This window comes from Hypanus sabinus, chromosome 26 (assembly GCF_030144855.1).
Source record: "Hypanus sabinus isolate sHypSab1 chromosome 26, sHypSab1.hap1, whole genome shotgun sequence".
Classification (NCBI taxonomy): domain Eukaryota; kingdom Metazoa; phylum Chordata; class Chondrichthyes; order Myliobatiformes; family Dasyatidae; genus Hypanus; species Hypanus sabinus.
Window position 1 is genome coordinate 44,291,370 of NC_082731.1, and position 26,064 is coordinate 44,317,433.

The 26,064-nt window shown below is 50.7% G+C and overlaps 1 protein-coding gene across 1 annotated transcript in view; it reads right to left on the reverse strand.

Annotated features, from left to right (window-relative positions):
• Positions 1-10,838, reverse strand: part of fbxo46 (F-box protein 46) — a 35,752-nt gene extending 24,914 nt beyond the window's left edge. The window contains exon 1 of the mRNA XM_059950955.1: positions 10,448-10,838. The gene's annotated coding sequence lies outside the window, so the exon portion shown is untranslated. The remainder of the gene's footprint in view (positions 1-10,447) is intronic.
• Positions 10,839-26,064: the final 15,226 nt, after the last annotated feature.

Sequence of the window (26,064 nt, forward strand, 5' to 3'; positions counted from 1 at the left end):
ACCTGCCCTGTGCTCTTTTGGTGTCCTTTACACTTTATTCTGCATTGTTATCAGAATCACAGAATCAGGCCCTTCGGCCCATCTAGTCCATGCTGAGCCACCTAACCTGCCTACTCCCATCGACCTGCACCGCTTCTGTAGCCCTCCATAACCCTGTCATCCACGTACCTATCCAAACTGCACTTGGATATTGAAATCGAGCTTGCATGCACCACCCATGCTGCCAGCTCGTTCCACACTCTCACAACCCTCTGAGTGAAGAAGTTTCCCCTCATGTTTCCCCTTAAAATTTTCACCTTTCACCCTTAACCCATGACCTCTAGTTGTAGTCCCACCCAACCTCGGTGGAAAAGGCCTGCTTGCATTTACCCTAGCTATACCCCTCATAATTTTGTATACCTCTATCAAATCTCCCCACAGTCTTTTACATTCTAGGGAATAAAGTTCTAAATCTATTCAATCTTTCCTTATAACTCAGGTCCTCCAGTCCTGGTAGCATCTTCGTAAATTTTCTCTGTACTCTTTCAACCTTGTTTACATCTTTCCTGTAGGTAGGTGACCAAAACTGTACAGAGTACTCCAAATTAGGCCTCACCATCGTCCTATACAACTTCAACATCTCATCTGCTGTACTCAATACTTTGACTTATGAAGGTCAACGTGCCTAATGCTTTCTTTACAACCCTATCTACCTGTGACGCCACTTTCAAAGGATTATGTACCTGTAGTCCCAGATCCGTGTTCTACTGCACTCCTCAATGCCCTACTGTTCACTGTGAAAGGCCTACTCTGGTTGCTCCCACCGAAGTGCAAAACCCTACACGTCTGCATTAAATTCTATCTGTCATTTTTCCTGCTGATACAGATCCCTCCACAAGCCATGATAATGATAGCCTTCCTCACTGTGCACTACACCCCCAATCTTGGCGTCTTCCGCAAATTTGCCAATCTAGTTAACCACATTATTATCCAGATCACTGATATAGATGACAAGCAACGAAGGAGCCCCTGTGGCACACCACTAGTCACAGAGGGAACCCTCTACTACCACTCTCTGGCTTCTCCCACAAAGCTAATCCAATCCAATTTACTACCTCATTTTGAATGCTGAGCGAGTGAACCTTCTTGACCAGCCTCCCATGCGGGACCTTGTCAAGTGCCTCACTAAAGTTCATTCACTGCCCTGCCTTCATCCACTTTCCTGAAGATTGGTTAGACATGACCTACAAGCATGAAGCCACACTGACTATCCTTAATCAGTCCATGTCTACCCAAATATTTACATATCCAGTCCCTCAGAAACCCTTCAAATAACTTTTCCATAACTGATGTCAGACTCATTGGTCTATAATCTCCTGGTTTATGTTGTATAAACCCATTATGTTATTACTTTACCTACTTCCAGCTCAGTGCACTGTGAAATGAATTCCAAGATTCAAAGTACTTTTACTATCAAAGTCCCCTCACCACTATCGTCGGGCAAATCAAAGGTGGTGATCAATCAACATATAGATCTGGATAGGTGATGTCGTAACTACAGCTCAATGTCAGCAAGACCAAAGGGCTGATTATTGACGACAGGGGAAGGAAACCAGCCCGTCCTCCTCATTGGATGATCAGAGGTGGAGAGAGTCAGCAACTTTCAATTCCTCAGAAGTTCTGGGCCCAGCACGCAAGTGCAACTACAAAGAAAGCATGGCAGTGCCTCTCCTTCTTTAGGCACTTGGCATGACATCCAAAAACTTTGTCAGAATTCTATGGATGTGTGGTGGAGAGAGTATTGACCGGCTGCATCACAGCCTGGTACGGAAACATCAATGCCTTTGAGCGGAAAATCCTACAAAAAGTAATGGATACGGCCCAGTCCACCATGGGGAATGCCCTCCCCAACATCGAGCGCATCTGCATGAAGCGTTCTTGCAGGAAAGAAGCATCCATCATCAAGGAACCCCCACCACCCAGGCCATGCTCTCTTCACGCTGCTGCCATCAGGAAGAAGGCACAGGAACCTCACGACTCGCACCACCAGGTTCAGGAATTGCTATTACCCCTCAACCATCAGGCCCTTGAACCAGAGGGGATAACTTCACTTGCCCCAAAATTGAACTGTTCCCACAACTCTGGACTCACTTTCAAGGACTCTCCGTCTCATGATCCTGATTATTTTATATTTGCACAGTTTTGTCATCTTCCGCACTCTGGTGAAACACTCAAGTCGCAAGGTCGAAAATTGATTCTAGTATAATCATTATTCTATTATGGATTTATCCAGTATGCCCTCAGGAAGATGAATCTCAGGGTTGTATATGGCGACATATATGTACTTTGTTGATAAAATTTACTTTGAATTAGCTTTGTTACCTTTGAAAAGCACGTATGCACTATACAACCGAGATTAGTCTTCCCGATCTTTGATCTGTATGAACAGCATACAAGACAAACTTTTCATTGGTACGACACAATGATAAGCCAATTCCAATTCTTGACTGTCTGAGCCTGTGATGCGGCTGCAAGTAAGGTTTTCATTGCACCTCTGCACACGTACACTTGTGCACGACGTTAGACTTCGACTCCCATCACCAAGCCAGTCTTGTACCCAATTGGCCAGCTCAGCAGGATCAGGCCACCACGTGGAACCTTCCGAGAGGGCTTGCTAAAGACCACGTTCCTGTCTTACCGCCCTGCCCTCGCCAAAACTCTCGGCCACTTCTTCAAAAACAATTCAATCCAATTTGTGAGACATGATCTCCCACGCACAGATCCAAGCCGGCTATTCTGATCCTCCCTTCAGGCAGCATCATGGAGAGGGATAAGCAGTGGACGTTTTTGGCCGAGAAAGGGTCTTAAGTGTTACAAGGAAGCAGGTTCACCGGTTTGATAAGTGAGACAAAGGACACGGACTACAAGTAAATACATTAACCATTCATTTATAGACAGTTAAATGTTCGATCAAGCAGCTAAGCGACCATCCATTACAGAAACATTCAGTAACACTTCAAACCCAGCGGGTACCCCATTAAGCCTCCCAAAGTTACACGACTACAATCTAAACAGTTATTTAGCTAAGCGCACATGTGGGCCCTCGCATATCTGCAGCACTTTCCCAATGGCTCTTCAGCACCGGTCACAACCTCAGCGTGAAGCCCCAGGCACCCAAAAGTAGACACCAGTGCTGGGGCATACAAGGCAACCACTGGGAAACAGCTGCTGCACCCTTCAAACGGGCCAATCGATGACCGGCATGGTAGAAGCGGCTTTTGTCTGAAATGGAAACTAACCCTTCACGTGACACTCGGCCTGAAACATCGACTCTTGTCCCTCTCCATACGCGCTGCCTGACCTGCGGAGCAATGTTCCCTCTAATCTGTCACGGCCAGTTATGTGCTGTGCAACTTTTTGCCCAGTGACAACAACACTTGCACACCGAATTATTTCTTCAATTAAAAAAAAGCATTAATAAGCCAGTTCTAAAATCTGCAGACAAATCATCGCCAACTCCACATTGTCAATACCATCTGCATCAGAAACCAGAAAAGAGATGAGATTGTGTACAATCGTGAAATATACTGAACGTGCCAATGAGGTAGAGGGTGACAACCTTTTGTACGCAGTTTAAATTCTTTTAAGCACACGCGCACACCTCAAGAGGGAACTTGGCTGCTGAGCTCCTCTGGCGTTTTGTGTGTGTGTTGCTCTGGACTTCCAGAATCCCATGATTTTAATCAGTGCTTGCCTATCCAAATGCAGGTCGATTCTGTATCTCCAGTAACATTCCTACCTACCCGATGTTGGATTCAGCACCCTCACATTTCCCGTGCTTGATCTTGCAGCCCTCGTTAAATAAACACACAACATTAACCACCCTCCAATCTTCTGGTACCTCACACCTGACTAACGCTAACACCATTCCTGCCGTCGCCTGTGAGGAAATTCCACGTTGGCCCCGTGACCGTGTCGGTTTCCTCCCACAATCCACAGGTTAGTAGCTCACATGAGCAGCATGGATTCGTTGGGCCCCAAATCTAAAACTGAAACAATTATCCGTGCCAGGATCCCAGAAACTCTTCCCTAGCCATTCAATGTTCATCGATTAAGATACAGCACAGTGTTGGTCTTTCTGACTCTTTGAGGTACACCGCCCAGCAACCTCACAATTTAACCCTGGCCAAATCACAGGACAATTTACAATGACCAGTTAACCTACAATGACCAGTTAACCTACAATGACCAGTTAATCTAGGAATAACAGTGCATAGTTCCCTGAAGGTGGAGTCTCATGTAGATAGGGTGGTGAGGAAGGCTTTTGGAACGCTGACCTTTATAAATCAAAGCATTGAGTACAGAAGTTGGAATGTAATGTTAAAATTGTACAAGGCATTGGTAAGGCCAAATTTAGAATATTGTGTGCAGTTCTGGTCACCGAATTATAGGAAAGATATCAATAAATTAGAGAGAGTGCAGAGACGATTTACTAGGATGTTACCTGGGTTTCAGCTCTTAAGTTACAGAGAAAGGTTGAATAAGTTAGGTCTCTATTCAGAAGGTTGAAGGGGGATTTGATCGAGGTATTTAAAATTTTGAGAGGGATAGATAGAGTTGACGTGAACAGGCTGTTTCCATTGAGAGTAGGGGAGATTCAAACGAGAGGACATGATTTGAGAGTCAGGGGGCAGAAGTTTAAGGGAAACACGAGGGGGTATTTCTTTACTCAAAGAGTGATAGCTGTGTGGAATGAGCTTCCTGTAAGTAGTAGAGGCCAGTTCAGTTGTGTCATTTAAGGTAAAATTGGATAGGTATATGGACAGGAAAGGAGTGGAGGGTTATGGGCTGAGTGTGGGTAGGTGGGACTAGGTGAGATTATCCGTGAGATTAGTCCGTGAGTTCGGCACGGACTAGGAGAGCCGAGATGGTCTGTTTCCATGCTGTGATTGTTATATGGTTATATGGTTACTGATCGGTACGTCTTTGGACTGTAGGAGGAAACACACACGGTCACAGGGCAAACGTACAAACTCCTTACAGGCAGCGGCGGGAATTGAACCTGGGTCGCTGGTACTGTGAAGCGTTGCGCTAACCACTACGCTACCACGCCACCCTCAGTGCCTCGGAATACACTCGGTCAGGTCCGGCAGACGTAGCCACAGCACTTCACTCGAACACTTTAGAACATCCCAATGTGCTTTCCAGCCTTTGAAATACTTTTCTCGGGTCGAGTCACTGCTGACGAGAGCACTCATTCGAGGATCTTATTGGCTGCATTTAGAGTCAGAGTTATACAAGACGGGAGTAAGTCCTTTGGACCAGTTGGCTCCATGCTGACCCAGGAGTGTTGCTAGAGCTGGGCATGCGCTCTTGGACAATCCTTTATGAGCCAGTATGAGCAGAGGGGCTTCCATGACACCCCTGACATGCCCTGTAGAAAGTGGAATGATTGGTTGTGCAGTATTAGGAGGCAAATCATTGTTGCAACAACCACCTTGCACCCAACCTCAGCAAAACCAAGGAACTGACTGTGGACTTCAGGTAGGAGAAGTTGGGAAAGCATATGGCCCTTGTCGAAGGGGTCAGCAGTGGAAAAAGTGAGCAGTTTTAAACTCCTGGGCACAAGCATCTCAGAGGATTTTTCCTGGGCTCAGCAGATTGATGCAATCACCGTGGATAAACTTCGTTAAGAACTAGAGATTAGGATTGTCACCAAAGACACCCACAAATTTCTACAGATGTGTGACGGAGAGCACTCTAACCAGTTCCACTGCCACCCAGTATGGAGGTCTGTTCATTCATTATATTCCGTGTTGTACGATGTGGCCGGTCACGGTCTTTCCATGACCATGACTGTTCTTGGCAAATTTTTCTACAGAAGCGTGTGCAGTTTTGGTCACTGAATTACAGGAAGGATATTAATAAGGTTGAAAGAGTGCAGAGAAGGTTTACAAAGATGTTGCCTGGACTTGAGAAACTGAGTTACAGAGAAAGGTTGAATAGGTTAGGACTTTATTCCCTGGAGCGTAGAAGAATGAGGGGTGATTTGATAGAGGTGTATAAAATTATGATGGGTATAGATAGAGTGAATGCAAGCAGGCTTTTTCCACTGAGGCTAGGGGAGAATAAAACCAGAGGACATGGGTTAAGGGTGAAGGGGGAAAAGTTTAAAGGGAACATTGGGGGGGGGGGCTCCTTTGCACAGAGAGTGGTGGGAATGTGGACTGAGCTGCCAGATGAAGTGGTAAATGCAGGCTCACTTTTAACATTTAAGAAAAACTTGGACAGGTACATGGATGAGAGGTGTATGGAGGGATATGGTCCAGGCTTGGGTCAGTGGGACTAGGCAAGAAAATGGTTCAGCACAGCCAAGAAGAGCCAAAAGGCCTGTTTCTGTGCTGTAATGTTCTATGTTTCTAAGTGGTTTGCCATTGCCTTCTTCTGGGCAGTGTCTTTACAAGACGGGTGACCCCAGCCGTTATCAATACTCTTTAGAGATTGTCTGCCTGGCGTCAGGACTTGTGATCTGCACCGGCTGCTCATATAACCGTCAACCTCCTGCTCAAGTGATCTTGATCGGGGCTGTGGGGGGGGGGGGGGGGGGGCGACGGGGGGAAGGAGGGTTAAGCAGATGCTACATCTTGCCCAAGGGTGAGCTGCAGGCTAGCAGAGGAAAGGAGCGTCTCCCAATGTAACATTTATTAGAAGTCCAGTATACAAGATCGCAAGACCTTTAGAAGGTCATGGCCAAAAGCCACCCCCCAATCTGGGACATTTTCAAACGGTGTTGCCTAAAGAAGGCATCATCAAATACCCTCACCACCCAGGACATGCCCTCTTCTCATTACTACCATCAGGGAGGAGGTACAGGAGCCTGAAGACTGATACTCAACGATTCAGGAACAGCCTCTTCCCCTCCGTCATCGATTCCTGAATGGACGTTGAACCCGTGAACACCACCTCACTGTGCCTCTTTTGCACCATTACCTTGCACAGTACTGCTGCCACAAAACAACAGATTTCACCACGTATGCCAATGGCAACGACAGTTACCACTGTGATGCAGTGGTCAGCCTAACGCTTTGAAACGCCAGCGACCCTGCCCACTCCATAACGAGTCCGTAACGTTCTTCCCATCATTGTGTGGGGTTCCTCTGGATTCTCCCGTTCCCTCCTCCCACCTTCCAAAGACCTACCGTCTAGTAAGTCAATTGGTCACATTAGTGTAATGGGGGGGGGGCGCTGGGGGCCAGAAGGGCCTGTTCCTCTGCTGCATCTCTGAGAAGCCTGACCTTGACTCAAAATAGCCAACCTCAACCTGTTCACATCGTTATTGTGTTGTAGAGAGGAAAGAACAGAGAGGGCAAATAATTAATATGGGTGCAGGATGGAGATGCATCTCTCCCAAAGGATCTCCCAATGCTCCTTCCCTCTGCTAGCCTGCAGGTCACCCTCGGGCAAGGTGTAGCATCTGCTTAGCCCCCCGATCAGGGTCACTAGAAGCCATGGGGACAGGTGGTGGATGGTCGTATGAGCAGCCGGTGCAGATCACAAGTCCTGGTTATGCGACCACTGACGCCAGGCAGACAATCTCTGAAGAGTATTGACAATGGAAAATCCTACCAAAAGTAGTGGATTCGGCCCTGTCCATCACGGGTAAAGCCTTCCCAACCATTGAGCACATCTACATGAAACATTGTTGTAGGAAAGCAGCATCCATCATCAGAGATCTGCACCACCCACCCGGGCCACGCTCTCTCCTCACTGCTGTCATCAGGTAGAAGGTACAAGAGCCTCAGGACTCGCACCACCAGGTTCAAGAACAGTTACCACCCCTCAGCCATCAGGCTGTTGAAGAAAAGGGGATAACCACACTCACTTGCCCATCCAATGAAATATTCCTACAACCAATGATCTCACTTTAAGGACTCTTTACCTCAAGTTCTCGTTATTTATTGCTATTTATTTACATTTGCATTTGCACAGTTTGTTGTCTTCTGCACTCTGGTTGATCTTTCATTGATCCCATTAGTTACTATTCTGTAGATTTGCTGAGTATGCCCACAAGACGAAGAGTGTCATAGGTTTATATTCATAAGAAATAAGAGCAGGAGTAGGCCGTCTGGATGGTGACATACATGTACTCTGATAATCAAATCAACTTTGACTTTAATGGCTGGGGGGGGGGGGGGTCACCGTCTTGTAAAGACACTGCCCAGAAGATGACAATAGCAAACCACTTCTGTAGAAGAATTTGCCAAGAAAGACCATGAACTCCCACATCATACCACACGGCACATAATGATGATCGTTAACTAGTAAATATGGATGTGGACACGAGATTCTGCAGATGCTGGAAATCCAGACCAACACACAGAGAAAATGCTTGGAGGAACTCAGCAGGTCGGGCAGCATCTACGGAGGGAGAATAAACAGCGGACATTTCGGGCCAAGGCAGGGTTGTATTTACGTGGTAACAGGGGAACTGCAGAGGCATTGAATACGACAGCAACAACGCCCACATATCAGGAACTTGGCTGATTAGAGTATGGTGTGCACCCATTGTTGTAAAAGAAAATAGGATTTACTGTTAGACCTGTGTGTAATCAAGTTATTCTGTAAATCAGTACCTGGTCTATTTACATAATTAAACCCTCCTGTGGCCACCGTGTGTTATCAAATTGCAGTTTTACCGGTAATTGGTAAAAACTAAATCTAATTCAAGCTCAGATCAGCTTTGATGCTCAAGATAACAAAACCCCCTCACTCCCTCCCCCCCCTCCAGGATGAGTCAAGGAATTGGGCAACTGACTCCCTCGAGGGGTTAGGGATCAAGAAACTGACACCTCCCATTCCCTCCCCCCAAAAGAGTCAGTGACTTAGGGAATAAGAGTCAAGGAAATTGGGCAAGTGACACCCCCAAACACACACAGAGACACACACACACACACACACACACCACCCCCCCCCCATCTGGCAGCTGCCCCCTGCCCCCAAGAGTCCGGGACTTGGGGAAATGACCCCACAATGAGTTAGTTAGGGAATTGGGCAAACTGACCCGGGAGGGGCAGGAATCTGTACAGGTCAGTAAGAAGCCCCACAGCACCCCAACTTGGAATTGGGGGGGTGGGGGAAATCTGAGAGTTGGGCTAGTTACCCTGGTGAGCCTTGTGCTCTCTACAATGGGGAGGGTGGTAGAGACAGTGAGTGGTGATGGAATCCCCCTCAACCTTCACCTGTGACCTCTGACCAGACGTATCAACACTGCCTACCCCGCAGAAAGAGGCGTCAGTGCAAGTTAATTGCCCGGAAGCGCCTGTTAAATACCCCCCCACACACACACACACACGATGTTTTCGTTATCAGTTATTGATCGGCAGGCTGGCCCGGATTGGAAAGGCCGCCCGCAACACCGCCCCAGAGGCGATCGATACCAGTCGCTCACTGCTGCAGCCACAGTCCCCGCCGCTGAACCACGTCCAACTCCGCAGCTCTCCCAACCAGCTCGTCCCCAGGCCGACCAGATCCCCCCGGGCAGTACTCAATTAAACTTCAGGCTGTTGCGTCCCACAACAACAACGCGAGTTTTCTTTTAAGACAGCAGTGATCAGTTGAACGCAGGTTCTTAGGGGATGGGGTGTTTATCCCAAGACTGGGGTGTGTGTGTGTGTGTGTGTGTGTGTGTGTGTGTGTGTGTGTGAGTGTGTGTGTGTGTGTGTGTGTGTGTTTGGGGGGGGGGGGGACCTGTGGAAAATCCCAGGTCCCCTGCAAATGCAAATTTCTAACCGGCTGCGGCGGGGACTACCGCACAGGATCGAAATAAACTGAAGAGAGTTGTAAACTGTCCCCTCCCCAGCATCCCGGATAGCTTCAAGGTGCGATGCGTCAAAAAAAAAGGCAGCATCCATCATTCAGGACCCCCACCACCCAGGACATGCCCTCCTCTCATTGCTACCGTCAGGGAGGGGGTACAGGAGCCTGAAGACACACTCTCAGCGATTCAGGAACAGCTTCTTCCCCTCTGCTGATTTCTGAATGAACCCATGAACACTGCCTCGCCACTTTTCAATTATTTACCGTTCCTGCCCTACTCATTGAATTACACAGTCACTGTAATTCAGTTTCGCCTCTGTACCCTCGTTGTTCACCGCCGCAAAGTTAGCAGATCTCAGCGCACACACGCCGGTGACAGTGATTCACGAACACACCCTGGAAGGGCGGACGGAGGCCCCAGTGACGGGGGTGGGGGGAAACGCGTGGCTGGCAGGAGATGTCAACACAAGAGCCGAGCTGGACGCGCAGATCTCCCGAGCCGAGCCAACGACTGCGGCTGTCGAGGGAGACGCACCGGATCGGACCCGGGGGGAGCGGGGGGTCGTAACTCCACAAGTGTAACAAGAAACAAAACAGATCGCGGCCGACACTGACGCGCAAATTCGCCCCTTCCCCCGGATCAACAGCTCACCTTCATCACAAAGGGGCAGCTGCCCGAGCGTGGCGTCTCCTGTCCAGTGTTGACACTACTCGAGTGCCCCGCTCGTCCATGCAACCCAGGCCTCGAGTGGGACGGTCTTAGGGGGAGACACGCGTACTGCACACACGCACACGCACACGCACACTCAGGCACACGGATCAGCTGGGGCACAGGCAGGCGATCAGCTCCGGGTCTGAGTCGGGATCCGGGTGGCGCTGCCTGCCGGGGCGGGAGGCGAGGGGCTCGCCAGGCTAGATCCCTCCTGCCCCTGACATCTGCAGCGCCGGAGGAGGGAGGCCATTTGTTGACAGACACTTGCGAGGGGCCGGGAGCCTATCACGGCGGAGAATTCACGGCATGTCTATATATGGACGGAGGGATTACTCCGAGCCGCCAGCGCCAGCGCCAGCTTGTGAGGGACGAGCCTCACTGCTCCGAACTGGGGAGTGACGGTTAACCCCCTGCGTGCCGCGTCTCCCTCCTCCGGGTAGGCTCATGCTGGAGTGAGCGCAGGCAGTGTTAACCCTCTGTAAACCTCATCTCCCTCCTCTGGGTAGTTTAATGCTGGGGTGAGCGCAGGCAGTGTTAACCCTCTGTAAACCTCATCTCCCTCCTCTGGGTAGGTTAATGCTGGAGTGAGCACAGGCAGTGTTAACCCTCTGTAAACCTCATCTCCCTCCTCTGGGTAGTTTAATGCTGGAGTGAGCGCAGGCACTGTTAACCCTCTGTAAACCTCATCTCCCTCCTCTGGGTAGTTTAATGCTGGGGTGAGCGCAGGCAGTGTTAACCCTCTGTAAACCTCATCTCCCTCCTCTGGGTAGTTTAATGCTGGGGTGAGCGCAGGCAGTGTTAACCCTCTGTAAACCTCATCTCCCTCCTCTGGGTAGGTTAATGCTGGAGTGAGCACAGGCAGTGTTAACCCTCTGTAAACCTCATCTCCCTCTTAATCCTCTGCATGCCGCATCTCCCTCCTCCCAGTAGGGTAATGCTGGGGTGAGCGCAGGCACTGTTAACCCTCTGTAAACCTCATCTCCCTCCTCCGGGTAGGGTCATGCTGGAGTGAGCGCAGGCAGTGTTAACCCTCTGTAAACCTCATCTCCCTCCTCTGGGTAGTTTAATGCTGGGGTGAGCGCAGGCAGTGTTAACCCTCTGTAAACCTCATCTCCCTCCTCTGGGTAGTTTAATGCTGGGGTGAGCGCAGGCAGTGTTAACCCTCTGTAAACCTCATCTCCCTCCTCTGGGTAGTTTAATGCTGGGGTGAGCGCAGGCAGTGTTAACCCTCTGTAAACCTCATCTCCCTCTTAATCCTCTGCATGCCGCATCTCCCTCCTCCCAGTAGGGTAATGCTGGAGTGAGCGCAGGCAGTGTTAACCCTCTGTAAACCTCATCTCCCTCCTCCGGGTAGTTTAATGCTGGGGTGAGCGCAGGCAGTGTTAACCCTCTGTAAACCTCATCTCCCTCCTCCGGGTAGGGTCATGCTGGAGTGAGCGCAGGCACTGTTAACCCTCTGTAAACCTCATCTCCCTCCTCTGGGTAGGTTAATGCTGGAGTGAGCACAGACAGTGTTAACCCTCTGTAAACCTCATCTCCCTCCTCCGGGTAGGGTAATGCTGGAGTGAGCACAGGCAGTGTTAACCCTCTGTAAACCTCATCTCCCTCCTCTGGGTAGTTTAATGCTGGGGTGAGCGCAGGCAGTGTTAACCCTCTGTAAACCTCATCTCCCTCCTCTGGGTAGTTTAATGCTGGGGTGAGCGCAGGCAGTGTTAACCCTCTGTAAACCTCATCTCCCTCCTCCGGGTAGGGTAATGCTGGAGTGAGCACAGGCAGTGTTAACCCTCTGTAAACCTCATCTCCCTCCTCTGGGTAGTTTAATGCTGGGGTGAGCGCAGGCAGTGTTAACCCTCTGTAAACCTCATCTCCCTCCTCTGGGTAGTTTAATGCTGGGGTGAGCGCAGGCAGTGTTAACCCTCTGTAAACCTCATCTCCCTCCTCTGGGTAGTTTAATGCTGGAGTGAGCGCAGGCAGTGTTAACCCTCGGTAAACCTCATCTCCCTCTTAATCCTCTGCATGCCGCATCTCCCTCCTCCGGGTAGGGTCATGCTGGAGTGAGCGCAGGCAGTGTTAACCCTCTGTAAACCTCATCTCCCTCCTCTGGGTAGTTTAATGCTGGGGTGAGCGCAGGCAGTGTTAACCCTCTGTAAACCTCATCTCCCTCTTAACCCCCTGCGTGCCGCATCTCCCTCCTCCGGGTAGGGTAATGCTGGAGTGAGCACAGGCAGTGTTAACCCTCTGTAAACCTCATCTCCCTCCTCTGGGTAGTTTAATGCTGGGGTGAGCGCAGGCAGTGTTAACCCTCTGTAAACCTCATCTCCCTCCTCTGGGTAGGTTAATGCTGGAGTGAGCACAGGCAGTGTTAACCCTCTGTAAACCTCATCTCCCTCTTAATCCTCTGCATGCCGCATCTCCCTCCTCCCAGTAGGGTAATGCTGGAGTGAGCACAGGCAGTGTTAACCCTCTGTAAACCTCATCTCCCTCCTCTGGGTAGTTTAATGCTGGGGTGAGCGCAGGCAGTGTTAACCCTCTGTAAACCTCATCTCCCTCCTCTGGGTAGTTTAATGCTGGGGTGAGCGCAGGCACTGTTAACCCTCTGTAAACCTCATCTCCCTCCTCCGGGTAGGGTCATGCTGGAGTGAGCGCAGGCAGTGTTAACCCTCTGTAAACCTCATCTCCCTCCTCTGGGTAGGTTAATGCTGGGGTGAGCGCAGGCAGTGTTAACCCTCTGTAAACCTCATCTCCCTCCTCTGGGTAGTTTAATGCTGGGGTGAGCGCAGGCAGTGTTAACCCTCTGTAAACCTCATCTCCCTCTTAACCCCCTGCGTGCCGCATCTCCCTCCTCCGGGTAGGGTAATGCTGGGGTGAGTGCAGGCAGTGTTAACCCTCTGTAAACCTCATCTCCCTCCTCTGGGTAGTTTAATGCTGGGGTGAGCGCAGGCAGTGTTAACCCTCTGTAAACCTCATCTCCCTCCTCTGGGTAGTTTAATGCTGGAGTGAGCGCAGGCAGTTGACCCTCTGCAAACCCAATCTCCCTCTTAACCCTCTGCATGCCGCATCTCCCTCCTCCGGGTAGGGTAATGCTGGAGTGAGCGCAGGCAGTGTTAACCCTCTGTAAACCTCATCTCCCTCCTCTGGGTAGTTTAATGCTGGGGTGAGCGCAGGCAGTGTTAACCCTCTGTAAACCTCATCTCCCTCCTCTGGGTAGTTTAATGCTGGGGTGAGCGCAGGCAGTGTTAACCCTCTGTAAACCTCATCTCCCTCCTCCGGGTAGGGTAATGCTGGAGTGAGCACAGGCAGTGTTAACCCTCTGTAAACCTCATCTCCCTCCTCTGGGTAGTTTAATGCTGGGGTGAGCGCAGGCAGTGTTAACCCTCTGTAAACCTCATCTCCCTCCTCTGGGTAGTTTAATGCTGGGGTGAGCGCAGGCAGTGTTAACCCTCTGTAAACCTCATCTCCCTCCTCTGGGTAGTTTAATGCTGGGGTGAGCGCAGGCAGTGTTAACCCTCTGTAAACCTCATCTCCCTCCTCTGGGTAGTTTAATGCTGGAGTGAGCGCAGGCAGTTGACCCTCTGCAAACCCAATCTCCCTCTTAACCCTCTGCATGCCGCATCTCCCTCCTCCGGGTAGGGTAATGCTGGAGTGAGCGCAGGCAGTGTTAACCCTCTGTAAACCTCATCTCCCTCCTCTGGGTAGTTTAATGCTGGGGTGAGCGCAGGCAGTGTTAACCCTCTGTAAACCTCATCTCCCTCCTCTGGGTAGTTTAATGCTAGAGTGAGCGCAGGCAATGTTAACCCTCTGCATGCCACATCTCCTCCCTCCAGGTAGTTTAATGCTGGAGTGAGTACAGGCAATGTTTTTTTTTAATTAAACAAAATATACTTTATTCAAAAATAAAATTATATACAATAAACCATTCGATGACTTTCAATCCTTTACAACTGTTTTCACTGCTGTCTTTACATTTTCACACTCTTCACCACCCATGAGGCACTCTGTTATTCCATATTTACATACACTTGTTTAGGGGTATAAACCCCGCCGCCCCACCCCTCAGCTCCCGCGAGAGAAGAACCTTAGACTGTGGTCCTCACCCCCAGCCAATGTTAACCCTCTGCAAACCACATCTCCCTCCGGGTAGTTTAATGCTGGAGTGAGCCCAGCCAATGTTAACCCTTTGCAAACCACATCTCCCTCTGGGTAGTTTAATGCTGGAGTGAGCCCAGCCAATTTTTTTTATTAAACAAAATATACTTTATTCAAAAATAAAATTATGTACAATAAACCATTAAATTACTCTCAATCCTTTACAAATGTTTCCATTACAGTCTTTACATTCCCACACTTCTGCCACCCAGGTGGCACTCTGTTATTCCATAGTTACATACCCTTGTTGAGGGGTATACACCCCACCCACCCCTCAACTCTCACGGGAGAAGAACCCTAGACTGTGGTCCTTCCCCACCGGGCCCTTGCGGTGGCTGCACCGAGTTTGAGTGCGTCCCTCAGCACGTACTCCTGCAGTCGGCAGCATTCCCCCACGGACATCTCCGTGTGCTGGTAGACCATCAAGTTTCGGGCTGACCAAAGAGCGTCTTTCATCGAGTTGACGATCAGCCGATGTTTAACCCTTTGCAAACCACATCGCCCTCTGGGTAGTTTTATTCAGGAACAGCTTCTTCCCCTCTGCCATCTGATTTCTGAATGGTCATTGAACCCATGAACACAACCTCACTTGTTAATCCTATTTTTGCACTATTTATTTAATTTAACTATTTAACATACATCCTGCAATTCACAGTTTTTCTCTGTTATCATTTATTGCATTGTCCTGCTGCCACAAAGTTAACAACCCAGGCAATGTTTAACCCTCTGCATGCCATATCTTCTCCTTCTGGGCCGTTTTATTCAGGAACAGCTTCTTCCCCTCTGCTATCCGATTTCTGAATGGTCATTGAACCCACAAACACTACCTCACTACATATTTTATTCCCATTTTTGCACTACTTATTTAATTTAACTATTTAACATATATACTGTAATTCACAGTTTTTCCTCTATTAGTATCTATTGCAATGTCCTGCTGCCACAAAGTCAACAAATTTCAGGACGTACACCGGTGATATTAAACCTGAGTTTGATTCTGGAGTGAGTGCAGGTAATGTTAACCCACTGCCTGCCATACCTTTTCCCTCTGGGTAGTTTTATGCACAGAAATTACACAGCGCTACGGCCCAACGATCCAAGAACAGCAATGAAGAGGAATTTCCTTAACTGGAGGATGGTGAATCTGTGGAATTCGTTGCCACAGGTGGCTGTGGAGGCCAAGTCAACGGGTGTATTAGAAACAGAGGTTGATAGATTATTGATTGGTCAGAACGTGAAGGAATCTGGGGAGAAGGCAGGAGATTGGGGCTGAGAGGGAATTGGATCAACCATGATAAAAAGGCGGAGCAGACTCGATGGGCCACAAGACCTAATCCTACTCCTATAGTATTATGGTTTATAGTTCAGCTTCAATCCCAACTGGAAATACAGCACAACACACACAAGATGCTGGAAGAACTCAGCAGGTCAGGCAACATCCATGGAAATGAATAAACAGTCGACGGTTAGGGGCCGAGACCCTTCTTCGGGACTGAGAAGGGAGAGGGAAGGCGCCATATTGAAAAGGTGGGGGAGGGGAAGGAGAACTTTTCTCTGGCTCTTGGGAGCTTAATTTCAGTGCTTAAGAGCAGTATGGATGTGTACGTGGATCTTAAGGGTATAGAGGTCGATGGGAGTAGGCAGCTTAAATAGTTTGGCACAGACTAGATGGGCCAAAGGGCCTGTTTCTCTGCTGTACTTCTCCGAGACTCTATGACAGCTGGAAGGTGATGGGTGAAGCCAGGTGGGTGGGAAAGGTAATGGGCTGGAGAGGAAGGGATCTGATAGGAGTGGACCAGAGGAGAAAGGGAAGGAGGTGGGTCACTGGGGGAGGTGATAGGCAGGTGAGGAGAGGCAAGAGGCCAGAGGGGAGGAAAGAATAAGAGAGGAGAGGAGGGATTTTGTTTTAACCTGAAGGAGAAATCGATATTCATGCCATCAGGTTGGAGGTTACCCAGACAGAATATAAGGTTTTGCCCTGAAGGTGGCTTCATCTTGGCACAGGAAGAGTCCATGGGCCAACATGTCGGAACGGGATTGGGAGTCGGAATTAAAATGTCGGGCCACTGGGAATTCCCGCTTTCAGTGGACAGAGCGGCTGGTTTGTGTGCACAGCAAGACTCCACAGTCAGCAACGTGGGAAGAAACGTGTGACTTGATTCGGAGCCCTGAGCTGGGAGATAAGACCGTACGCTAGGACTCAAGGCTGTTTATTCTCATTGGTCAGTACACGAGCATCAGTGAAACAATTGTTACTCCTGATCCAATGTAGCACAAAGAAAATCACGATAAGCGTGAGGAACGCAATGAAAAACACAATAAATATAACTGATAAGATCAATCTCTATATATCGACTGATTGTAAAGTGACACCAGGGACAGGAAGATCTAGGCATAAGGTGACTCTGACAAGAAATGATAGTCACGACGGGGAGGGGGGTGGGGTCGATCAGCCTGACGGCTTGAGGAAAGTTACTGCTTTTGAGTCCGGTGGTCCTGGCACAGATGCTGCGTAGACGTAGTTCAAAGTTCAAAGTAAATTATTATCAAAGCCCATATATGGCCCTCCACGGGGACCGCAACCTTGTCGTAGGGTTTTGTTTGAGGTTTGCGTGCCTCAGTGTTGCTGGCTGGAGTCAGGGCTTTTCGCTTTGACTCTAGGTGGGGTCACCCACGCCAAACAGGTCAAAGGTTAGAGGCCAGACTAAGAGTGTCCGCTGGTCCTCCAGGTTCAGGGGTTCAGCTCACAGAAACAACCATGAATCCTTCTGCACCTGAGGTATTCCTGAGTCTCCACCTTGCAGGACTGACAGGAGTGAAAACCAAGAGGAAGCTACTGACACGATGACGGAAGCCCTGACACCAGAGATGGAGGATCTTCATTGCTGCCCAAAACGCCAGTGGCATAACGGGGAGCAAGTAGATACATATACAACCCTGAGACTGAAGGTTGTAGGAATCCACAGTGAATACAAAAAGCACACAAACAAGGCAGACAAACAACCAATGTGCCAAAGACAACATTTCATGCAAATATGGAAATACCATAATAATAGATAAATAAGTAATGAATAATATTGAGAACAGGAGTTGCAGAGTTCTTGAAAGTGAGTCATACGTTGTGGAATTAGTCGGGACCTCATTGGGCTGAGTGAAGTTATCTCCTCTGATTCACGAGCCTGATGGTTAGGGTTTTGATGCACCATCAATAACTCATACTGAGACGTAAGGCGAGATATCGGCTTTTATTGACTGGAAGAAGGAACCAGGAGTGAGTGTCTATCATACAATGTCCTGGAGACTGAGGCCGAGTGTCAGGCCTCAGACCTCCTTTATACAGGGGCCTGTGGGAGGAGCCACAGGAGCAGTCAGCAGGGGCGTGTCCAGACAGGCACATAGTTCACCACAGGTTTAGCAACTGTTCCTGAACCTGGTGGTGTGGGACCTAAGGCTCTCGTAGCTCCTTCCTGATGGCAGTAGTGAGTAGAGAGCATGACCCAGATGGAGGATCACCTTGATGACGGATGCTGCTTTCCTGCGACAGTACTCCGTGTAGATGTGCTCAGTGGTGGGGAGGGCTTTACCTGTGGTGCACTGAGCCGTATCTGCTACTTTCATGGGCTTTTCCATTCAAGGGCATTGGTGTTTCCATCCCAGGCTGTGACACAACCAGTCAATGTACTCTCCACTCCGCATCTGTACAAGTTTGGCAAAGTTTGAGATGTCACACCAAATCTTTGCAAACTTCTAAGAAAGTAGAGATGCGCCTTCTCTCTGTAATTACACGCTGTTTGAAATGAATACACCTAGAGAGTTAACGTTTCTGACCCTCTCCGCTTCTGTTCCCCTGATGAGGACAGCTCACGAACATCTGATATTCCTTCTGGGTAGAACCCGATGGCGTGAACATCAATTTCTCAAACTTCTGATAATGCCCCCCCTTCACCATTCCCCATCCCCTTTTCCCCTCTCACCTTATCTCCCTGCCTGCCTATCGCCTCCCTCTGCTGCTCCTCCCGTTTTCTTTCATCCCCTATCAGATTCCCCCTTCCCCAGCCCGGTATCTCTTTCACCAATCAACCTCCCAGCTCCTTACTTCACCCCTACCCCCCTCCCTGTTACACCTGTCACCTTGTGCTTCTCCCTCCCCTCACTCTGCCTCCTCATCGTTCTTTCTCCAGACCTGATGAAGGGTCTCGTCCTGAAAGTTCAACTGTCCTCTTTTCCATCAATGCTGCCCGCCCTGCTGAGCTCCTTCAGCATTCAGTGTGTGATTCACGGACCTCCTGGTGAAGTCAATAATCAGCTGCAACACGAGTGAATCTGCAGAAATAAATAAAAACACAAAATGCTGGCAGAACTCAGCAGGCCCTACAGCATCTATGGGAGGTGGTAGTGACGACGTTTCGGGCCAAAACCCTTCATCAGGAGTGCTCCTTGGTCTTGCTGACATTGAGAGAGAGGTTGTTGTTGTGGCACCACTCAGCCAGATTTTCAACCTCCCTCTAATATGCTTTGATTTGGCCAACGACAGTAGTGTTGTCAGCAAGCTTAAATATTGCATTGGAACTACGCTTAGCCTCGCAGTCATAAGTGTAAAGTGAGTGGAACAGGGGCTAAGCACACAGCCTTGTGGAGTGCCTGTGCTGGTGGAGGTTGTGGAGGAGATGTTGTTGCCAATCCAAACCGACTGGGGTCTGTAAGAGAGAAAATCGAGGATCCAATTACACAAGGAGGTATTGAGGTCCAGGACTTGATTGGTTCTGGGGGGGTGATGGTGTTGAATCCTGATGTGAGTATCTTCACTGTGCAGATGTGCCAGGGTTGAGTGAAGGGCCGATGAGCTGGCACCTGCTGTGATGGGCTGCATCCAACTCACCTCCTAGGCCAGAGTTGGTGAGTTTCACCGGCGAACACAAGGCGCTTCATCACGGTGGATGTGAGTGTTACTGGACGATAGTCACTGAGACAGGTCACCACACTCTTCGTGGGCACCAGAACGATTGGAGACTGCTTGAAGCAGGCGAGTGCCTCGGACTGCTGAAGTGACGGGTTAAGGATCTCAGTGAGCACTCCAGACCTTACTTGGCCGGCCGGGTGCTTTCCATCGTCTGTCCCAGCCTCAGGGCATCACAGCATTGTCGGGGGCTCTGGGAGTCCGTGACGGTGCGTCCATGTTCTGTCAGTCTAAGTGAGCATTAAGGGAGCAGAAATAGGCCATTCGGCCCACGACATCTGCTCCATCATCCTATCCCAGCTGAATTATTTTCCCTGTCACACAAACTGCTGGAGGAACGCAGCAGGTTGGGCAGAGGGACTTAAGGAACAGTCGACGTTTCGGGCCAAGACCTGATGAAGGGTCTTGAAGGGTGTTAGCTTGAACTATTGGCTATTTAACCATGGACCACAGAGTCAGAGAAAAGTAAAACACAGGAACAGGCCCTTTAGCCCATCTAGTCCATGCCAAACCATTTAAACTGCCTACTCTCAGCAACCGGGACCATAGCCCTCCATACCCCTCCCATCCATGTACTTACCCAAACATCTCTTAAACATTGAAATCGAACTCGCATGGACCACTTCCACTGGCAGCTCATTCCACACTCTCACGACCCTCTGAGGGAAGAAGTTTCCCCCCATGTTCCCCTTTAGCTTTTCACCTTTCACCCTTAACCCATGACCCTAGTTGAAGGCTGTGGAAAAAGCTTGCTTGTATTTACTCTATCTATACCCCTCATAATTTGGGATACCTTTATCAAATCTCCCCTAAATCTTCTACATTCCAAGGAATAAACTCCTATTCAATTTTCCTCATAACTCAAGTCCTCCAGACCCGCCAACATCCTTGTCAACTCACCATTCAGTTAAACCACAGCCGAACACCACAAACCAAAACGCCCCAACCATCTGTGAGATCTTGCTGTGCCCAAGCTGTCACCTGATGCGATGGTGACGCCTCCATAGCCAAAAGCAGATCCTACACAGCAAGGTGATCCCAGCATAAGACTGCATTCAGCTCTGATCTTCATCTCAACAGCCATGGGCAAACGTTTTGAAATGCTAGATCACACAGGCCCTGATATTATTTGCAAAACACACCAAGGAAGGCAAACACAATGCAGTCATTTCGAGAAGATTGGAATATAAAAACAAGGGTGTAATGCTGAGCCTTTATAAGGCATTGGTCAGAATATTTGAATATTGGGAGCAGTTGCAGACCCCTTTTCTAAGAAAAAATGTGCTGATATTGGAGAGGGTCCAGTAGAAGTTCACGAGAATGGTTGCTGGAGTTTAGAGGAATTGGGGGGGGGGGGGGAGGGGACAGATCTCATTGAAACCTATCAGACATTGAAAGGATAGTGTGGATGAGGAGAGGATGTTTCTGTCAGTGGGGGAGTCTCAGAATAGACGTCCCCTTTGAACGGTGATGAGGAGTGTGTTGAATCTGTGGAATTCATTACCACAAAGCATTTGGAGGCCAGGTCATTGGGCATATTTACAGCAGAGGTTGACAGGTTCATCAAAGATTACAGGAAGGCAGAATGGGGTTGAGAGGGATAATAAATCAGCCATGATCGAATGATAGAACAGACTCAAAAGGCTGAAGGGCCTCATTTGCCTTGTGGTCTACATTCAATATCTATTGAAATAAATGTAACATTTATTTGGGATGTCACCTACTGCACATGCGCACAGGTGATGTGTTACCTGTTCCCTCCATTCCCGTCCTTTAAACCCATTTCCGGGAGACGTACGTCGTCGGAGCCGGTAATGACGTAAGGGAGAGCCGAGTCCCGGACATTCAGCCTGCAATGTCCTCTGGGAAACGTAGTTCCAATTTTCTGGTTAATGCACAGCAGCCCAGTCCGTAAGTGTCAGTCCCAGATCGTATTTCCCTGCTTAAATCGAATTCAAACATTTCACACTCACGTCCCTCTGCAGAAAATGCAAAGATAGTGTTATTTTCTTTAAAAAAGCCGAGGTGACACAAAGCATATTGGGATATGTAGTCCATATGGTTTTTAAATTCGGTGTGGCAATAGTTTTAGGTAGTTTTTGTGATACCTTGACCACCCGAAGTAGCTGAAAACCTCCTGAAGTGATATTCCTATTGCAGTGCATGGAATGAGTTTGCAGAAGGCACTTACGATCAGTGGAGAGGAATAAACAGTCGATGTTTCGGGCTGAGACCCAAAATCTCAACTGTTTATTTATTGATTGAGAAACAGTGCGGAATAGACCGTTCTATTTAAATCTGAGAGTGACCGCGGGACAGTTCTGGTCAGATGGTGGTGAGTATACCCGCAGCGGCCTCTAGGGGGCCACCCGGATGTGCGACACGCAGTCGTTTCGAGACGAGTTGATTCAAACTTCGCGGCGCTGGCATTTAAATCTCCAACACCCGCCCTCTCCGGGCGGAAATGACGTCGGAGGCGCTTGACCCAAGTCTCCCCCCCCCCAACCCCCAGCGCGCTGGCTATTTGTGAGCCGGTGCGCTTGCGCAGAAAGTTAGTTGCCACATAACCCCCTCCCCCCCAGTCCCGGCGATACCCCCCCCCCCCCCCCCGATGTCCACAGTCTGGATCAGCCCTTGTTTGGGAGGTCTGCCTCTTCGCCGCAGTGCCTGAACCTCGACCGGCTGCGCCAAGTCCACATGGGCCGGTTTGAGTCGGTCCACCGTGAAAACCTCCTCTTTCCCCCCAATGTCCAGAACGTACGTGGACCCGTTGTTATTGATCACCTTCAACGGCCCCTCGTACGGCCGCTGTAGCGGTGCCTGGTGTCCGTCCCTTCGCACAAGCACAAACTTACAGTCCTGCAGGTCTTTGGGTACATGGGTCGGGGTCCGTCCGTGCTGTGAAATTGGTACGGGGGCCAGGTTGCCAAGCCTTTCGCGTAGCCTGTCCAGGACTGCTGTGGGTTCTTCCTCTTGCCCCCTTGGGGCTGGTATGAACTCTCCCGGGACGACCAGGGGTGCGCCGTATACCAACTCAGCCGACGAGGCGTGCAGATCCTTTGGGCCCTGTATGAATTCCAAGCAGGACCCAGGGAAGCTTGTCCACCCAGTTAGGTCCTCTCAGGCGGGCCATGAGAGCCGACTTCAAGTGACGGTGGAAGCGTTCCACCAGTCCGTTCGACTGTGGGTGGTGGGCAGTAGTGTGGTGTAGCTGCGTTCCCAACAGACTGGGCACAGCTGACCACAGGCTGGAGGTGAACTGGGCACCTCTGTCATGTGGGCCGGTACCCTGAAGCATGCTACCCAGGTTGCAATCAGTGCTCGGGCGCAGGAATCGGCAGATGTGTCGGTGAGCGGGACTGCCTCTGGCCACCTCGTGAACCGGTCTACCATAGTTAGGAGTTACCGCGCTCCTTGGGACACTGGTAGGGGGCCCACGATATCCACACGAATGTGGTCGAACCTCTGGTGGGTGGGTTCCAACTGCTGGGGCTGGGCTTTAGTGTGCCGCTGCACCTTGGCTGTTTGGCACTGCGCGCACGTTCTGGCCCATTCACTGACCTGCTTGCAAAGTCCGTGCCACGCGAACTTGCTGGAGACCAGCCGGACAGTTGTCCTGATAGATGGGTGTGCCAAACCGTGTATGGAGTCGAAAACTCGCCGCCTCCAGGCTGCTGGGACGAAGGGGCAAGGTTGGCCGGTAGCCACATCGCGCAGGAGGGTCCTCTCACCTGGGCCTACGAGAAAGTCTTGCAGCTGCAAACCCGAGACCGCGGTCCTGTAGCTGGGCATCTCGTCGTCTGCCTGCTGCGCCTCTGCCAGTGCTGCATAGTCCACCCCCAGGGACAGGGCCTGGACAGCTGGTCTGGAGAGTGCGTCCGCCACGACGTTGTCCTTTCCCGAGACATGCTGGATGCCCGTTGTGTACTCGGAGATGTAGGACAGATGTCGCTGCTGGCGAGCCGACCAGGGATTGGACACCTTCGTGATCGCGAAGGTCAATGGTTTGTGGTCCGTGAACGTGGTGAACAGCCTGCCTTCTAAGAAGTACCTGAAATGCCAGATTGCCAGATACAGTGCCAACAGCTCCTGGTCGAAAGCACTGTACTTGAGTTCGGGTGGTCGTAAGTGCTTGCTGAAGAATGCCAGGGGTTGCCAGCGCCCCTCGATGAGTTGCTCCAACACCCCACCAACTGCTGTGTTGGGTGCGTCCACCATGAGTGCAGTCGGAACCTCCGTTCAGGGGTGCACCAGCATTGCGGCATCTGCCAAGGCTTCCTTGGCTTTAACGAAAGCTGCCCCGGCCTCCTTGTCCCAAGTAATGTCCTTGCCTTTACCCAACATCAGGGTGTACAAAGGGTGCATGATACCGACTGCTGAGGGGAGGAAACGGTGGTTCACCATACCAACGAACTCCTGCAGGCCTTTGACCGTGTTGGGCCGGGCAAAGTGGCGGATCGCGTCTACCTGGCGGGCAGAGGTGTTGCCCTGTCTCTGGTAATCCTGTGGCTCAGGAAATCGATGGTATCGAGACCGAACTGGCATTTGGCCGGATTGATTGTGAGGCTGAAATCACTCAGGCGGGAGTAGAGCTGGCGGAGGTGGGACAGATGCTCCTGGCTACTACTGCTGGCGATGAGGATGTCGTCCAAGTAGATGAATGCAAAGTCCAGGTTGCGTCCCACCGCCTCCATTAGCCACTGGAACGTCTGTGTGGCATTCTTCAGGCCGAACAGCATTCGGAGGAACTTGAACAGGTTGAACAGTGTGATGAGTGCTGTTTTGGGGATGTCTTCAGGGTGCACCGGAATTTGAAGGTATCCCCGGACGAGGTCTACTTTGGAAAAGATTCTTGCCTCGTGCAGGTTTGCTGCAAAGTCCTGTATGTGCGGCACGGGGTAGCGGTCTGGAGTGGTAGCCTCGTTCAGCCTGCGGTAGTCGCCGCATGGTCTCCAACCCCCGGCTGCTTTGGGCACCATGTGCAGGGGGAAAGCCCATGGGCTGTCGGACCTCCGTACGATCCCCAATTCCTCCATCCTCTTGGGGTCCTCCTTTGCCAGGAGGAGCTTTTCCGGGGGGAGCTTTCGTGCGCGGGCGTGGAGGGGTGGTCCCTAGGTCGGTATGTGGTGCTGTACCCCATGTCTGAGCATGGCTGCCGTGAACTGCGGTGCCAGAATCGATGGGAACTCCGCCAGGATTCTGGTGAATTTGTTGTCTGACAGCGTGATGGAGTCCAGGTGTGGGGCCGGCAACCTGGCTTCACCCAGGGAGAATGTCTGGGAAGTCTGGGCATGTACCAGTCTTTTCCCTTGCAAGTCGACCAGCAGGCTGTGAGCTTGCAAGAAGTCTGCCCCCAGGAGTGGTTGGCCCACCGCGGCCAGTGTGAAGTCCCACGTGAACCGGCTGGCGCCGAACTGTAGCTGCACTGTGCGGGTGCCATAGGTCCGTATCGTGCTGCCGTTTGCAGCCCTTGGGTGGGTCCTGGCTTCCTGTTGCAGGTGTCGTACCCCGTCAGGGGCAAGACACTGATCTCTGCTCCGGTGTCGACCAAGAAGCAGCGTCCCGACTATTTGTCCCAGACGTATAAGAGGCTGTCCTGGTGGCCAGCTGCCATAGTCATTAGTGGCATCTGGCCCTGGCCCTGGCCCTGGCCCTTGCAGGGCGGGTGACAATGGTGGGCTTTTGTGCCCCACCACTGGTGGTAGACACACCTCTGTTCATTGGCCTCCTCACTCCTGCCACTGTGTTGTGTGCGCCCCCCGCCAGGCCTGGTCTGGTCTGCTGTTGGGCGCGTGGCCTGGTAATGGACGCTGCGTTCTCCCACTTGGCTTTCCACAGCACATCTGCCCGGGCCGCCACCTTCCGGGGGTCGCTGAAATCTGCGTCGGCCAACAGCAGATGTATGTCCTCGGGCAGTCGCTCTAGGAACGCTTGCTCGAACATGAGGCAGGGCTTGTGTCTGTCGGCCAGGGCCAGCATCTCGTTCATCAATGCTGACGGCAGTCTGTCTCCCAAACTGTCCAGGTGAAGCAGGCGGGCACCCCGCTCACGCCATGAGAGGCCAAAGGTCCCAATGAGCAGCACTTTGAATGCTTCATATTTGCCTTCTTCTGGGGGCGACTGTATGAAATCCTCAACCTGGGCGGCCGTCTCCTGGTCAAGGGCGCTCACCACGTGGTAGTAACGCGTGAAATCAGAGGATATCTGCCGAATCTGGAACTGGGCTTCTGCTTGGCTAAACCACAAGCGTGGTCACAGCGTCCAGAAAGTCGGCAGTTTTAGCGAAACTGCGTGAACAGATGAAGAGTCGGTCATCTTTGGTCCAAATCCGGTTTGGACCGTTGGGATCACCAATGTAGCGATGTATTACATACAGACCTAGAGACGACACGCAGTCGGTAAGCCGTTTCGAGACTAGTTTATTCAAACTTCGTGGCACTGGCATTTAATCCCT